Genomic DNA, 18,864 nt, shown 5'->3' with positions numbered 1-18,864 from the left:
TCTATGTTACCTTTTCATGCATTGAAACTATTTCTATATAATTTATATTAATGTGAACGATATAAAAAAGTATACAAAGGTAATGCTAATTATTTCACGCTGATAAAGTTCAGGGTAGAAGCCCAAAACTTAAAACGAAAACATTCAAACAAAATGACTTTGTGCGAAATGCAGCAGTAATTTACAACCAAGGAAGAGCTAGTAATTTTATTAGACAACCAAGTAGGCTTAATAGGTGGCAGTAGTGGAGCAAAAAGAGCAGCTTGTTAAATTATGTATCACACCATGTTCTATTTACGGCATGGACGTCATTCAAGGCTTTACTTGCATTTCTAGAACAGGGCACGGCCTATCCAGGCGACGCCAATAAATATTTCTATCACACAAAATCGATAGCGAGCCGATCTCACATGTCGTACAACGGTGACATTTTTATGGCGCGGGATATGTTCCTCCTAACGGCTCCTTACTATATCTGGCCAAGGTTGTCAAAAGCGCGAAGGGCCCGGTCGCATACAAAGTGCCGTCCGCGGGTTATCGATGTCCGCGTTTGCGCAGCGGATGTTGTAAACGTGTGACCAGGGTGTCGATGTGGTCTCCGGAGTCCGGCTGCCGTCAGTTCTCGGTTGCCTTTCCTACCGAACGCATATTCACCAGATCCAATTCGCGAATTATTAAATCTTGCCAGAAGTTTGGAGTAAACTTCTCGTCTGCGTGCTCGAGAAATTGATCTCAGTTTGAGTTAATTATTGCGACAAAACGGCGCAATACGGGGACGAGGCTATGACCGCATGGACAATGTTTAGTTGGAGGAGGCTTTACAATGGAAGAGGGTTAGAGACTCGGGAAGAGTCGCGAGTGGAGCTGCCCGCCGACACGCGGCAGCTGGTGTTCAACGTGTACATGTACTTCAGCCGCCGCCCGCACGGAGAAAAAAGTCTCGTCCATGATACCTGAATAGTGTAATCTGAACGAGAAAATCTAGTAAATTCTGGGACAATTGTTCACATAGTATAAATAACTAAACTAGTCTGTTTAAATGCGTTGAGCTTAGTGAACTAGTTATCTTGTAATTGCTACACATTAAAATAGCGTGTATTACTAGAATATTTAGTAATCATAACACGTGGACCGTACAAATAAATAATATTTTCTTGCAGAGCTTAATAAATGAAATGTGACCTTGACAATATATTCTTGTAAAGGTAATATATACATTACGTATCATAAAATAAAAATATTGTAAGGGTCACACAGTCAAATTGTGTGTATTACTAGATTATTCAGTATTTATAACAAATGGAGTGTCTAAATAAACAAAATAATGTAAACTCCACAAGAAATTCTTGTAAAGGTTATAAAACTTTAGTTAGGCCAATAATAGGTATCGTTAAGAATACAAGTCATCTGATATATATTACATTCTCTTCATTTATGTAAACTTCATTAAATGGTTGATAGAACAAGAAAGTTAGTTACAGCAACTGCATTTATGGTACTCTCTAATAAATATACAATTGCGTTAACGTGTTATATTTTTATCGGTACCTATGAATTTGTCTGTGCACTGTATAGACAACTAACATTTCTTGTAAATGTAAAAAAAGGTTTGTTGTCTATACAAGGTGGTTCAGTAGGATTAAAGGCCGAGCCACGCCAGATACGTGTACGTAGACGTGTGCGTGGCGTGCGCGCTGTAAAGTACGAATCTTCAAAAGAGATGATACACCGCTAGACACACACGGGAAACACGTCACACAAGCGGTGTAATCTCTAATGAGGATTCGTCATTTACACCGCGTACGCTACGCGCACGTCTACGTACACGTATCTGGCGTGGCTCAGCCTTTAATCCTACTGTACCACCTTGTATAGACAACAAACCTTTTCTTACATTTACAAGAAATGTTAGTTGTCTATACAGTGCACAGACAAATTCATAGGTACCTACCGATAAAAATGCAGGTTGCTAGGACCAGACCCAAGAGACAGAAGCCTAGAGTTGAAACTGGGATCCGGAAACCTGGGTCACCCAGCATATGGAATGGATGCTATGAGCGGTGAAAATTGGTGAATCTGAAAGTAAATAAAATAATTATATAATTTGTTAAAAAATATATTTCAACGATCCTTAGTGCAAGACTTTGTTCATATATTCGTCAGTGTTAATAGAACCGTCCTTCATTTCGTCAAAATTTATATTTTGCAGAATTTTTCCACTTTTGTTCCACAGTATGGCATGGGTCACAGGAAACTTGCAACCATTGTAAATCATCTGAAAAAGACATTAAAATTTCTATGAATAAATTTTACATTAAGTAATATTCTACGTCCACTTCAGATATATATAAAGACTGTCCACGATAAAAAGTGGTCATATATAACATGGTAAATCTTGAGAATAATGAGAATTTATAAGCAGCATGTTTGTCAAATAATTTGTAGATATTAAACTACATTATAAAAATACAAACAAATTATAAACTTTAGGTGGCCTATGAATTTTAGCAGTATGTATCTCATGATAACAATATTTTTTTGTACAGTGTCTTCTTGCAGTCTTTAAGTACAACAGTTTTAATGACAAAAATATTTTTTTAATGTTTAATTATAATAGCCAAAATATACCCTATTACATACTGCTTTTACGATAGTAATAATTTTTCTGATTGTAATCAGATTAAGAAAGTACTGAGATTTTCTAACTTTGCTGAATTCGAATTTTTGACACTTTTTGGCTCTCCATACAAAAACAACTGTCAGTGCTTGGAGTAGAAAGTCTTCCTGACTACCAAAAGTCGAAATGAGTTTCAAAAAGTATTTTTTGTCTGCTAAGATGTCATTCTAATGTGTGTAAAACAGCTTATAAAAATATAAGTATTTATAAAATTGTGCCAGGAAGCGTGTGAAGTTTGTTAAAAAACACTGTACAAGAAATGAAATGCTTGATGGTATACATTCGGCGAAACCTCAGACACACTAAAGCATTATAAGGAATAGCTTTAATTATTATATAGTTTTATGTATACAGATTTATCAAAATATAATATTGCTTCAAAATGTGCATTCAGGAAGAAAGATTTATCATGTTATGTATGACCACTTTTTATCGTGGACAGTCCTTATTAGTTCAGTATTTAGATTTTGCCCACGTAATGTCGTATGAATTTGTATGCAATGTAAAATGAATACAACATTAAATGCCTTTTTACTCACCATTCTAATTATCTACTAAGTTCTACATGTACGGTATGTGACTCACCTGCTTTTGCCAACTCTGCCATCTCCCATCCTTGCAAGAGTTTTTGCACCTCTTCATCCATTTCCTAAAATGGAAACTACCAAACGAATGGATAATACGTAGTGAGTACGTTTAACGATAAATAATATAACCTATTGCGATCCGCGTCCACGCATGATCTCTCATGACACGTAAATGGCCGCCGACCACGCCGCAAAACATTGCGTTTCGTTACACAAGCAAAACATTTATTTATGCGGACAATATTTTTGTTATAACAATTATTTTTCGGTGTATATTACGAGAATATCATTGTTATTTTTTACAAGAGGCGCAAAGTAAAATCAACTATACTGCTATAGCATTCACTAAGATATACAATGGTACTTAAACATGGCGTTTCGTTACAAAAACGAAACACATATTTATACTAACTAAATACTTTTTCAACAGAACTATTTGTTCACCAGTATACATTACGAGAATATTATTGTCATTATTTACAAGAGCTGCAAAGTAATACCAACTTATAAAACAGTCATATCAACTATACAGCGATGGCATTCGCTACGATACAAATAATAGAGTTGACAGCGATGCGTACATATTTATACAAACTTAATATTTTTAAATATAACTCTTCGTTGAGTTTACATTACAAGAATATTCTTTTTATTTCTTTACGAGAACTACAAAGTAATGGCAACGTATAAAAAAGTTACAGGAAGTATACTGTGATAGTAACCGCTAAGATTAAGATTGTAAAGATAATTTTTATTTTTTTGGCATTACAAGAAGCTTTTTGTTAATAGAATTATCGTAACCTTTATTCTATTAGTTGTAAATAAAACTAGAGTTCTCGTATATGTAGTTCAAACAGAACTGTTTAGTGCATATTAATGTTTGCTTAGTTCTATTGAATTCAAAATATAGTAAACGTAACAATACAGTTGTTTTTATTACGAGATTGTAGTATCAGTTACGATAAATCTATTTTACTAAACGTTCTGGTAGTATTGTTAAAATATTTTTTTTCCGTGCGGGCCGCAGCGCCAAGACCGCGATCACCAAGACTGCTAGCGCAACCGTACTGCCAAGAGATATTGTTGCGCAGATCGTAAGAGACAAGTACCGTGAATGACTGTTATTTTACTAAGCGATATAAGGTTAGTGTGGTGATAATAATTGTCGACCCAGACAATATGATATCGATCAATTTATATGTGTGTGGTGTAGGGGGAATCCGCCATGAAACGGACGCTATCGATATCTTTAAAAAATCGAAGAGAACATGTTCATGTCTTATGGTTATTAGCAACGCTGAAGCCCACAATAATGTCAGATCCCGGCGGTCATTACTTAAGGACTGTATCGTTAAGTATAAGGACAAAACAAACCTCGTCTAAATGTTGACATGTGCATAATTTTGTATTATTATGTTCCGAGAGTATGATCTGAAGGTATTGGTAAGAACTATTTGATATAAGAAGGTCTGATATTTTTTTTTATTTTAGGGACTTTATGGTACTTTCATTAAGGTCTAGCAAATAAAGTTCGGACAACCCCTATCTGGCTTAATTTGAGAATATTTCAATGACTCTTTGTACGATTTCAACAAACAAAGGTTAATATGCTGCCAAAATATATTCTTTAAGAGTCCTCTTCATGGTTTTCCAATTGGGTACTTGTAGAATAAATGCGGTGAATTTATATAAATTAATAAAACGCAATTTTGAGCAACGTTCCGGATTGCCGTAAATTTTTGATGCGAGCAGGATGAGAGAAACAGATAAAAAAATTAGCCATAGGCCAAAGTCTAATTGACATTCATGGTGTTTGAACAGTGCCTAAACCAGATCAATATAAACAGTGTATGATAGTCAAATTCGACATCCAAGTCGGAGTTAGAGTAAGCACCATGCCACATTCTCTAAATGGCCGCCATACACAGATCCTGAACTTTATTTTTTTTAAATAACAGTGGCTAGACTATGTCCAGATATTCTGCTTTGTGGATCATGTGTCGTTGAGGTTCGCACCGTACAATTTTTTTTCGCAATCGTATCGACTTTTACGCACTTTGTGAATTTTCTAGTAGCATTTGTCCGGAATCGTAATTGGTACTCGGGAGGATTAAGTCAATACTGTCTAAACCATATGCTTTACGTCGAGCTTCTAGGACAAAATGTGTACCTTATTGTGTGCCTTATTAAGCCCATGTCTTGTTATAAGAAAAAAATCTAATAGCAAATAAATACGGCTACTCAAAGTTGTCTTCATACTTAACGATACAGTCTTTAGTTCACTATTTCGCACATTGTAGAACCGCGCGAGTTTAGTTTAGTGATATAATCTTATCAATACTTAATTATATGGATTTGGGTAATTTGTTTATAGCTTAGATGCGCAATGAATCGGATAGGTACCATCGCATTGAAACGTACGTACAATAATGTACCAGTCAATGTCCGATTCATTATTCCTGCATATTATAGTTACTGTAGTTTTTTAAAACTGGTTTTATTTATTTTCATCACTATCAGATGCCGCCAAAGAAGAGGTTTCTTCCAGAAAAAGCTACAGTAGAGTCTGCTGTGGAGTTTTTGTAGTTGTTAATTATATGACCTCGGTTTGGGTTCTACCAAAGTAATTGCCTTATTAAAATAATCATCATTATGTAAAAGCAGTAACTTTGGGAAGCATTGAGTATTTATGTGCCTCAAAGTAAGGCATTGGTTCCTTGTCCATTTCTCTCTTTATCTCATTTATGTCCGTTTCATAACGCATGTAGCATTGAATCGGACAGTGGGTCTTAACACATTTGTAGGTGTAGATTTTTCTCACTAAAATGAAGTTTCATTAAAAATATGGTGTATTAATAATTATACTATAGTATATCCGAAATGTATAAGGATGGTTAACAAGTTCCTAAGTTTATAAGTACAGTATGTAATCATGCTTCAAAATTAAATGTCCGTTTCATGGCGGACCTCCCCTAAATACCCAGCATAAGGATATTATTTGTAATGTGTGCGTATTAAAAAATGGTGTCTATCTTGTTCACTGGCTAATAAACTGTCACAGACACTGCCCGAAAATATGCGTGTGAACACAAAAACAACCATGTGGTAATTAATAAAATAAACCAAAGCCAAGCAAAACTTCTATCGAGCAAGACATGATATGAATTCAAATTGTAATGATTATTGTCTTAAACTACACTATGTGTGAGATGCTGTTCACGCTTGAGTAACTATAGATCTACTTAAATGTTATGTTATGTGCCTACATCAGCAGTTCATATACTTGTATCTGTTTACAAGCTTTGTAATAAACTTTACCTGTTTTAATCTGTGTTGTTGTAATGTAACAAGGTTCATTAGCAGGAAATATTGGCGGTGTTCCTTATTTACCTTTGTACTTTTTTATTCAGTTCGTGTTGTCATCAGAGAACTTCTAAATACTAAAATTGGAATCGATTGATCTAGTTATTCATTTTATTATTTAAATTTTAGTACCTACATAACTGTTTATTTCCCGAGTAATGATCGGGTTGGACGGTTGAATGGATATCTTAAAGCACACGACACAGTAACTAGAGAAGCCTTTGTAGTAACCTACTAAGAGGGGTTTTCTTGTTAAAAATATTGCACACTGCATAAAATAGGACATCACAGAGAAGCATATGATCATATGAACATTTCGATGAGTGATATGGTAATATAAATAATTAATAATGCGTTATATCTTTATTTATAAGTCTTTTCGGCGCAGACCAACTTTATATGTTTAATTAATATTTTGCAGGTGTTATTTCTTATTTCTTTACCTCCTACTAAATTAGGCAGAATTTTTGGACACAAATACGTTTACTGCAATTATTGTAGGTACTTATGCTCTATATAAATTTACCTAAATGAACATACATGTAAATACTAAATATGTTATAATATAATTTATAAGAACTCGTGTTACTGAAAAATTGTAAGTAGGTACGTAAATGATCTCATTCGGCATTTATAGTCAGCAAAACTATTTACAAATACATACTTGTACAACAAAGTATTGCAAATGAAAATTTATACATTATCCATGTTTATTTGTAAAACTTAGGATAATTAAATGCGTTCCCTATAACCAATGACTTTTTCTGTAACCCCATAATCGCCATATTATATGACTCCATTCCAATTAGATGTTTATGTATGTATAAGATTAATTTGATCTTTCACTCATTTGCATTAATATTAATAGCTTGTAACAGAGACTTATATAAGAGATAATAAAGTAAGGCATAAATAGTACAAGTTATGCACCTACAGATTCCTAAACAGATAACAATACAATAGGACTTAGAAATCTGAATAGAATAAGAGCGATATCTCGAGAAGGAAACGCGTCTTCAGCGAATTTTGTATAGGCTCAGAAAGTCAAAAGGGCAACGTCGGGCATCCGCTGAATTTCGATGAGCCCGAGGCAAGGCTCATTTCGACTAGGCGCAGCGCATGCGGGTGCGAACTCACACGCGATTTTAGTTACACTGCGGACTATTGAGGTTGCATACAATTCAGCACACCAATCAAACACCGCAATGTAATGAAACTTGCATGTGCGTTCTCGCACTGTGTAAATGGGCCCGTAAGCTGGAGTTCGTGCGATTTACATATACTTACGAGTATAACCTATCGTTTGTTGAATTGATAATGAGCATAGGCGACAGCACCATGTGGCCTCCAATTTAATCAAATTGAACAACGTTTTCCTAAACAAGAACGGACATTTTTTATACAATTTGCATTTTTAACTAGGTATGTTGTGGGATATCTCATCAATAGGTAAGTATTAATTGATAGATGTGGCTCAAAGTTAAAATATAATTTGCCCATCATTGATCATCATTAGATTTAATTTTAGAAGATAAATAATAACTAGAAAAGACATTTAATAAATAGAATATCTTTTTCCCCTCACTAGCTCGGAAACACGTGTTTTGTCCTTTAATACCGGCGGGTAAAAACGCATTTTATCCACTAGTGGGTAAAGTAATTTGACCTTGAATAAAGTCAAATTAACTGCTTTAAAATTGATAAAAGTAGGTGAATATAGTAATAAAGATGATTTACCACCTGTGGAACTACTGGAAGCAGTGATAAACGCATTTTTTGCGTTGTAGTTTCCTCGCTATAGTGAGGGGAAAAGTTTTGTGTTACACTCGGGTGCAAATGTATTTTACTTCTCGTGTGTTAAAAAACTCGCAAGTTCAGGATTCTATTCTCGAACCACTCGCTTCGCTCGTGGTTCAACTATAGAATCCTTTCACTTGCTCGTTTTTCAATTCCACACTCGGCGTTAAAATACAACTTTGCCCCCTTGTATAACAAATAACTATTATTTTGTCTATTTGTATACATCGCCGTACGATCCAATAAATAAATAACTAATAGAAGCTGTGCTAGAAGTCACATCCATCACAACCCGACTAAGGGAAAAAATACTATATGAAAAATTTAATCTTGATGAGTATTGTGGGGGTTTCGAGGGACGAAGGTTAAACAAGTTTTGCCACCGAGTGAAAAAAAATGTTTACCGTACCAACACGAGCACAACACAGACTATCAAAAATAATCTAACCTAATCAAATCAGAGGCATAGTGCAAAGAATATAATACTCACTCACAATATAGTGCAACTAAATATTTTAATTAAAAATTTGTACTATTTAATTACATATTGAAATTCATTGCTGCAAAGATTATAGATATTTGCCCTCCATCCAACTAAAAAATCTAAAACTTTCATTCAAAACTACTTACACTCAAGATGAGTAAACTCGGGGTCACTCAAACACGCGATCCTTCGCAGCGATAAAATCTCCAACACTTACACGAACTGCCGAACTTGCACGTAAAGGACAGATTTGTACACAAAAACCACTAGCCATCCGAAACACTTAGTCACTAGCCACTAGAAACAACACTACAAGTATTTATTACCTAGAAGCACTAGAAATCTCAACTGTTGCCAAGTGCGGTGACGATCCTAACATCCATACGCTACTAATTACTCCACAGCACTGACTATTTCAGGCGCTCAACACGTGAATTGCCTACACACTCTAGTTCACATCTACCAGGTTGGCTCAATATGTTTTGTTCTTTCGACACCTAACGATTAACGAAGGTTACGCAGACTCCATGGCAAAAAAATCTTTAATTTGAAATGTTTAGCTTTTCCCCGAAATATCGGAATTAATATCCTAATGTATTTAAGTTCCTTTTTGAAGAGTTAGTACATTTTTCCAATAAATATGCAAGAAATCAATGAAACACTTAATCAGTTCCCTGTCTAGTTACTTTAAAAATTGTGGTAGCACGACACTCAGTCTATGTAGACCAGAGATAGTTATGTGGTCAAGCATCATAAAATCCAGTAATAAATACCTACCTATTTTTTTACATTCATTTTACACACATTCACCATACACTAAGCAACGTTGCGTTCGCACCTATTTTATTTAAAAATAACGTTGCGCCACAAGCCATATTCATCACGATCAAAAGGTCGACCATGAATCACGCTGTGCATTAGGAAACAGTATAACAATGATATTATAAACTCTGAAAGATATTTCCAAGCTGTTCTTATAAGTTTATCATTGCCCAGCTGTGTTGATTGCATTTCTTATAGGGAGGTAGGTACTTACCTACTTGTAGGCCTTCTGTGACGTGTGAAGTCAAATTGCTTTAGTTGGATAAGCTGACGCCCTATTTTAGGGGATATCCCTATTATCGGCTATGTACATGTTGCACTTGTGGCACTGAAACCTGAGTAGTTTCATGTGCTCTGCCTACCCCTTCATGGGACACAGGCGTGATTGTATGTATGTATGTACATAAGAGTTTTGAATGATTCACGGTTATTTTCATTAGACTTATATTGACCGGGATATAGACCAAAATCAAAAAGGTAATCACGGTCTATATCCCGGTCAATATAAGTCTTATGTATGTACATGTTTCCAACCGACGTACATACGAATATGTTAAGAGAAAATGTGTTTTTTCAGTTTTCTGTTTACTTTTTAGACTTCTACGCTATCTGAAACTGGCTTCATCATTGGCGTAGAAGGTAATATTTTGAAACTCGTTGTGAAAATAAACATACACTGAATAATTAAAGCGTTAAGTATATGAAGACCCTTTAGTCTACATAACATTGTTATTTGTTAGCCAATTTATGCAATGGAAGCGCATAGAAAATATATTTGAGCCGTTGCATAATAGATAGAAATAGAATATGTGCAAGTGGGTAAACAGCTAATTATCTAAATTAATGAATCTCATTCTTCTAACGTCCCACGTTCACATACATTTCATCCGTTGACGTCGAAAACGTGAGCAGGTAGGAAGACACAACCCACTTTCTGTATTGTTCTTCAGATTAAAAGCATTTGTTTCGTACTAATCCGTCAGTGGGAGGTATTCAAATGCGTTGGGTTATCGCCGACACTAAAATATTTACGAGTTAGACGGTAACACAAGCGCATGTTTAGGTATATTTCTGTGCGGTATGTATGCAGGTACGCGCCAGTATAAATTTCAGCACAGCCACTTCACCGACTACTCTTAGTATACCTTTTTGGGATAGATTCAAAGCATATTTCAGTTTTTTTTTTTCAGTTAGCTTCGCTATATCTCACCATCGAAAACTTGTCGTCATTGACCAACTCAAGGACGAGTAGTAGCTCTCCTCTTAACACAAAATCGTTAATCTAAGGAATTAAGGAACATATAAACACGTTTTTCTGTTCTGTTATGGCGAGACCACCACAGTAAATTTAATAGCACTGTTTTCGACGTCATAACTAACGTTTATAGAATTAGTCATAAAATTGTCTTGATATTTGCATACGTACGACTCGTACGAGATTACATGTTACTGGCCAAAAGCCAGAAAAGCCCTATTTAATTCGGAATGATGAAGGGAGAAGTGATATGCGATTTCAACACAAGCGAGGACAAGTGCAAGTGATTAATGAATATCATATCGCATAGTATATAAAAATTATGCAAAATATTACTTTATGATTAATACAAGAACACTACTTCATTACTTTTAGTTTTACATTCATAATTATTAAGCTGTTAAACTTGCCTTGTTAGTATGTATAGTGTGCGTCAAAACGTACTTAGAAGCTAATTTTGACCCACTTCCCGGTTTCCAATTGCTGAAATTTTGCACACATATGTAAATCACGTGACAATGCAATATTATGGTATCATGGAGCTGATCTGATGATGAGCGGAAAGGTGGTCATAGGAACTCTGTTATGAAACGTCGTATCCCCATCGAGTAAGGGGTTTTTAGAAACGTCTCGGGGAGCAGTAGATGACTGTTGAAAGAAAGGTACAGTCGGCAATGAAAGCTTGTGACAAAAATTAAATTTTTGCAAAAAACTTATTATAGGTACTATATCGGAATCTGTAAGTCTGATGTTGTGTGAACATATAAAACATGATTAACCAATCACGTTTGATAATGCTTGAAAATCATTTCATGATTAAGACTTTAATAGAACCAATATTATTATTTATCTGAGCAACAAGAACTACTCACTCAAGTTTATCCGCAAGTCCACAAAATTCAACTCGTTCTGTCTGGGACAAGATAATTGCGATCAAATTTAGGAACGATACAATGGCTGGGGTTTGTTGTTCTATTTCCTGAAATCTATATAGATTAGTCCCAATGCTGTATCTGTTCTGTTCGGACCATACGATTCATGAAGAATCGTGTCCATAGTTGTACATGATGTAGCAATAAGTATTTGTATTTTGTTTAAATTGCATGTATATTTCATGAAATGTGGAAGAGGACCTGCTAAATAAGTACTAGAACGGAACTCCGCAGAGATTCGAATGGAAACCTTTCTTAACAGGTACATACTAGTGTTTTATCGTAGAGCTAAGTCAAACACTTTATCCTTAAAAAAATATATTTTAACCTAACCACCGTACCTTGTGACAATGCAGACAATGTGACTGACCACCAGTTACTACCGGTGTTGTTTCATATACCAATAGAACATTAATGCATTCTTTCCTTGAACAAGGCCAAGTGGATAATTACTGTTGACAGTGATTCAACTCTTCAATTGAGGGATTCGTATTGTAACGAGCGAAGCAGAATATTTGTGTCAATAGGTTGATTGCACGCGGGAAGCAGCTCGTTTGCGAGGCGCCAATCACTAATAAACTTTATCTGCGTAGTTAGTACCTATGGTGAGTATGGCGATTTCGTTATAAATATTAAGTATAATAAAAATTTCAAGTTAAGGGAAACTTTATCTAGCATCCTTTATCTATAGATAAGCTTTTCGATAACAGGGCTTCCAGATTGAAATCCATAAAAAAAATTAATAAAGTCTATTTTTAATTGCACAAAGACGGCACGGGGTGAAATAGGCCGGAAGTGCGGAAATGGGAACCAGCGAGTGATCATTTCCTGCAAAGCGGAACCTTTGCCCGTAATTTGATCTCAGTAACTCAAATAGGGCGGTCCATTATAGTCATTATTATTGCACGAGCTATAATCTACAAAATTTGGGCTTATGCGTTTGGCACCCTAGGAATTAGATAGTAAAGTTTGTTTCTTTTTTTATTTGTATCATCTGAAGTTTGCTTTTTCTTATATGCAGCCCAAGGTTTATATTAATTTCCTGCTCGATGGGACTGGAATGCGACAACTTCGTTGAGCGTAGAAGAAAGAAAAGTTCCTAATTACATTCAGTTCTTGTATTAAACTCCTAACAAATGGCTCTGACAATGGCAGATTTGCACAAGTAATTATCAACGTTTTTCGCGACGCTTTTGTGGACAGACTGCAGAATTATTATGAATACGTAACGAATTGTATCAACGCAGCCTTCGGCTCTCGCCGAGTCGCCGCCGACGATGCGCATCGTTTCCGTTGCTTGCAACCGTTTAACTTTTACGACAGCCTCCGGGCCAAAACAATATAACTCCTAACAAACTGACTTTAAGTCTTAAACTACTGATGCTGCAGCTTACCAAACGCAGTCTCATAGAGAAATGAATAAGACCTATCACGAGGTCAAGATGGAGAATTGTGTAATCGAATGAATTTCGAATAAAATAAAATGTTGGTTAATTGTTTTTAATTTTATTAGCCTGGTTGCGTGTCCCTTGCCCGGCCATGTTGCAGTTTCCGTTGGGCGACTCCTTTGGATAACAGTAGTAAATGCATTTAGAAAATATTTTTCAAAAGGTATGTTCGAAGGGTATGTGCGTCAAACTTGAGTGTGTCATGTGTTCTGCCCACCCTTTTATGAGATACAGTCGTGATTGTATGTATGTATTTATATTGTACGAGTATATGCCTCATACATGTCATTTCAGATTTTCCAGTCGCTTTTTGGTGAAAGAAAATTATTGGTAATAATAAAAACCAGAGTAATCTCAACAAGGCGTAATTTGGGTTATAAGGTCAAGATGGCAGTTGCTTTCGCAAAAGCTTAGTGGTCACGCCAACTCTTGGGATTAGTTGTCAAAGCGGACTTCTGACTCACCTGAGCTGTGGCAAAAATGCCGGGATAACGCAAGGAGATCTATAGTTAAGGTAGGTATCTAGGTATTCTAATATTCCCCCCCTAGGGTGCCCACCTTGCCGTGGTGGGGGGGCTTAGTAACCGTGGACTGGTCACCCACGGTGAAGCTAAGAGGTACCCAGGGCCGGCCGGTTTGGGGAGCTGGCTGGCCCGAGGTGGTCGCTCTAAGTGGGCTTGTAAAGCCCACTTAAGACGCCTCTGGCTGGGAGGACTGCGGTGGGAGGGAAGATCCGACAGTATGGGATGCCGCTCTGTGCCCTCCCACGGTAGCCGAGGTGGGATCGCAGGGGGAGAGGCGTGATGGTATAACGGTGCGCCACTCTCCCTACCCCCTGCGACCTTGGCGGGGCCGCTCCGCTGTAGCGGCATTGGTTGGGCCGCAAGGGAAGAGGAGTGCCGGTATTACGGTGCGCCGTTCTCCCTATGCTTTGCGGCCGACTTGGTTAGCGGTGGAACCAAAGACCATTTCCACCGCTGGGCGCCGGAACATTCTGGCGCCCATGGCCTCTTTGTGGCGGACTCGAGGGGGTCCGTCACTGTACCTATAAGCGGCCGAGGAGGAAGGTGCGCCCTGTCATCCGGCGCACTCACTGTGGAGGGCCTTTGGGCATCCGCGGAGAAGCTGCACGTGGCCGGCTGCCGCCGGCGGGGTCGCCGTTGTGAGCGCAAGTGTTCCGGTAACCCCGCCAACAAAGCGGCGAGGTGGCATGTGGGGGGGGTTTTTAGTGGGTATACCGTGGCCTCATTTGCCAATACGGGAGTCCCACATAACCACTAGGGTCCCCCCTCGCACCCTAGTGGTATGCGGAACGCATTTTCCCCCCCTAAACAAAAAAAAAGGTATTCTAATATTACACAATGTGTATGTGGTGATAATCAAAATATTGTACTGTTGTTCATAAGATTTTTTTTTTTAATACCTACCTTTACTTAAAAGAATAGAACAGTTGGAGCAAACCTCACAAAAACAAGTAAACATTTGTCAGTGGTGCAGTGCAGAGGCTTAGACATTTTATATTTGAATACTCATTTATCTAAGTACCTTATCTTAAAGTAACTTATAGGTAATCCCCCATTAAAGGTATGAATTAGGACAGTTGTCGTATTGTCTCTGAAAGTGTGCGATTGTCGTGTTTGACATTACATATGTGCAAGTCTGACCACTTTGTTCTTTTTAAATGAATTTTACATGAAGTGGTACAGAACAAACAGTGATGCCCAAAAACATAGGCCACACTCAAGTGTAGGATCTTACACTGCTGGCTGGAAATACAAGTGTCCAAGTTTAAAAACCATGGGAAGGATAAGGTATTAAGAAATATCCATAGCTGGGCATTAACTCGTTAATCCGTTAATCGTTAATTAACGAAGTTAACATTTTGATTAACGGATTAACTTTTTAAAACTTTAAAAAATGTTAACGGATTCGTTAACTTTCGTTAAATTTCTTCGAGTCCGTTAATCGTTAATCCAGTTCCGCACGCGTCGAGTAAAACTTGCTCTGCCCGCTACTGCAAAAGCCCGGAGTACGGCGAAACCTAGGATTTTCCTGTAAATTTCACAGTCTAGAGGTACAGACCAATTGGTGCCTTTGGATCACTTATTTAAAGTCACACACAGGTCGAACGCGATTAATTAACATTATTTTTACCTTTTTTCCCAACGTTTCGGCCAGGTTGCACTGGCCGTGGTCGCGGAAGACTGACGTCCCAGCAAAGTGTCACCGGAGATGTAAACAACACAAAACTACCCGATATTAATTTATATAAATGTTCGGGGTAGACAAATAAATATAATCTACCCGCTTTTAGCCACCAAACCAAAGTCCGGGTGTCTACAAGATAGATTGCAGTTGTGGAAGTGCGTATATTGGCCAAACAAAGCGCAGCGTTCAAGAGAGGGTGAAGGAACACATAGCGGCAGTTAAAAATCGCCATATACACAAATCTGCAATCGCCGAGCACTTGCTTACTGCGGAAATGAATCACTGGATTGAGCTACACAAACCCAAAGTTCTTTCCACCGAGCGACACTATTATCCCCGGATTGTGAGGGAGGCGATCGAAATTAAAAAATATCCTAAAAACTTTAACAGGGAAGACGGGTATAGATTATCGCCAACATGGGGACCAGTGATTCAAATGTTCAAACCAAAAGATCTATCTTCGGACCAGTGCGCGGATGTTGTGAGTGCTGTGTGTCGTGCGGTGGGAAATAAACAATAACTAAAAGCGGGTAGATTATATTTATTTGTCTACCCCGAACATTTATATAAATTAATATCGGGTAGTTTTGTGTTGTTTACATCTCCGGTGACACTTTGCTGGGACGTCAGTCTTCCGCGACCACGGCCAGTGCAACCTGGCCGAAACGTTGGGAAAAAAGGTAAAAATAATGTTAATTAATCGCGTTCGACCTGTGTGTGACTTTGGATCACTTGTTCGAGACCTGCTAAAGTTTATTAGTCCTACTGCACCCATCACTAACTGGGAAATAGAATGCAAATAATCAGGCATGACACAAATCGCGCAACCGATGCATCAAACCAAAGTTCGGCGGGCCGCGCTATCTACTAAGTTACCGTAGATCACAACTTCGATTAGAGGTGTCTCAATCCGAGGAACCCACGCACCATGACTACGACCGCATGAATGACCCAATATCTACAGGTCACCAAAGTAAAACCAAGGATTTACCGAACCAACATCGGTATAAGTCTAAAGAGGACAATATTTACATATTAACATTTCGCTTTTACCAATTGGCAGCTGGGATTTTTTAAGAGATTTTGGCGAACTTCGGGCTTTTACAATAACATATAAACTTACGCAAATACTAAATAGTAGTTGATAACTGTTGCAACTAGCTATAGTAAAATTATTTTTTTATCATGATTAACAGATTATCGATTAACTTTAACTTCCGTTAAATTTGTTGAAATGTATCGCTTTAACGATTAATGAAGTTAACTTTTATATTAACGGATTAGCGATTATCGAAGTTACCTATTTGATTAACGGTGCCCAGCTATGGAAATATCTAGATTCCAGGCACCCAAGTGACAATGAGGATTATATGTTACAAAGATGGTTTGAAACTGTCTAACACAGCCTTGTACATACTATAGAAAAACAGGACTGGAAAATCAGGCAAATTTATGCTTTTGGGCATTTTCGCGAGAATGGGCCATGATCTGACCAGATTGTAGGAAATTTTACTGTTTTAATAAACATTCTAGTAGGAACCACACTGTAAACAAACAATTAATGTTCTGACATTTACATATCAGAATATTTAGATAATATTGCATTCACAATATTTTTAAACCAAGAATGCCTTCAACCAACACAAGAAGCTGTGGGGTAAGAGAAGATACCTACCACGCACTGGTGGAGTGTGCCCGGATCGGGGCCGACCGCAGGGCATTTGTTAAGCAAACCAAAATCAACCTAATTGACGTGGGCATTTGTAATAGTTTGCTATCTCAACCCACAACTAAGCAAGCTATTAAGTTATATTATCTGATTATAAAACTGTTTAATTGTAGAAATTTATCACACTATGTAATTACAATGAGGCCGACATCATCGCTAAGCGATAAAGGCCTTTTACCCAAATAAAGATTAAAAAAAAAAAAAGACTTATAAACCAATAATGCCTCCAGTGGCAAATTGATTATTATTATTCACTTTTCCAGGTTATGAAATGAAATGCCTACTCATTACCTAGTAATGCCTAGTAACTACCTGTAACTGAACAATTTTTTTTAATCTAGGATGGCAAAAAACTAAGCGAGTTAGTAATGTATGGTGGGTGTTGAAATCTTGATTAGGTATTGCCAAGGTGTTAAATACATTAGAAAAATTATTATTTACAAAATTGACTTATTATATGTCTACAGTGTCAGTGTGTAACAATAGGACATAATAATATCATATTTTAATGAAATATAATACAACACCTTATAACAAATTATATACCTAAACTTTTCTCCAGAAATACTGTACTTGCTTGAAAATTTGTCTAGTAGTATTTGACTTTATCGTGAACACACACACAGACACACACTGGAGATACGGTGGAGGACTTAGTTATATTTTATTTGGTGATAAAGATTCTGTTCATTTTTTCCATATTGATGAATTACAGCACAGTATTTAAGATAATATTTAGAACTGAATATTCATTCATCAAACAGATTCCAATAAGAAAACTATGTAACAATAACAAAACAGTTGTTGCTATCGATAAAACTGAAGAATCAAGGTTGTTAACGGCTTACCTCTGGTTTGTAATAATAGTATTTTCAAAGAAATAGATACGATATGTACTTACCTATCATAAAATGTAGAAGAGCGTTGCTATGTAGATATATTATAACTGGCGCATTATATAAGCTTTCTTGATTAGTTCACTTTTAAGAACTTCTGTAGCTCAAGTTTTATACGGTCAGTTTAAATTAAAAGTTCTTATCTCTGAACATCGACCCAGGTAAAACAAGAGAGAGGTAATCTAGGTTTCGGTGACACCCACGGTCGTCGCACAAGTTTTTTCACAGCAAATTTGCTTTTATTTCACCTTCACAAATCACGTTTTATTACAGAATATGTTTACGTTAGGTACTTTTGAAATAGTTATATATATTAACATAAATAAACTACAATGGCTTTGATCTAAAATTAATTTTCAATCTCTGTAGTAGGGACTGAAAGAATGAAAAAGCCTTCAAAAGAGTGAGAGAACGGAGACTGCTGTTTGGAGCAAATGTCAAATTGACAGTGACAGGCTTTAAAGCTACAACAAACGAGTGTACCAGACTGCGACGTTGGATCGATCCGGTACCAAAAGTCGGACTTGAGCAAAGAATATTAATACTCACTAGCATACTACTCTTTGTCACTAGCGTAGTAATTCAATGCTCTTTGATGCGCATTACAAGGGGTCTTATCTTTCAAAGAGTTAACAGGCCTTAGTGAGTATTATATTCTTTGTTTCG

At 36.9% G+C, this 18,864-nt stretch overlaps 1 protein-coding gene across 2 annotated transcripts in view; it reads right to left on the bottom strand.

Moving 5' to 3' along the window:
• Positions 1 to 18,602, bottom strand: part of LOC125231776 (protein numb) — a 41,223-nt gene extending 22,621 nt beyond the window's left edge. The window contains exon 1 of one of the 2 annotated variants that reach the window (XM_048137363.1): positions 18,204 to 18,602. The gene's annotated coding sequence lies outside the window, so the exon portion shown is untranslated. Of the gene's footprint in view, positions 1 to 9,054; positions 9,281 to 18,203 lie in introns of those variants that run through there. The other variant, XM_048137372.1, reaches the window with a different exon arrangement.
• Between the last annotated feature and the right edge of the window lie 262 nt (positions 18,603 to 18,864).

This window comes from Leguminivora glycinivorella, chromosome 1, assembly GCF_023078275.1.
Source record: "Leguminivora glycinivorella isolate SPB_JAAS2020 chromosome 1, LegGlyc_1.1, whole genome shotgun sequence".
NCBI classification, from domain to species: Eukaryota; Metazoa; Arthropoda; class Insecta; order Lepidoptera; family Tortricidae; genus Leguminivora; species Leguminivora glycinivorella.
Note: the sequence above shows the minus strand (reverse complement) of the source record. Positions and strands in the feature narration are given on the sequence as shown.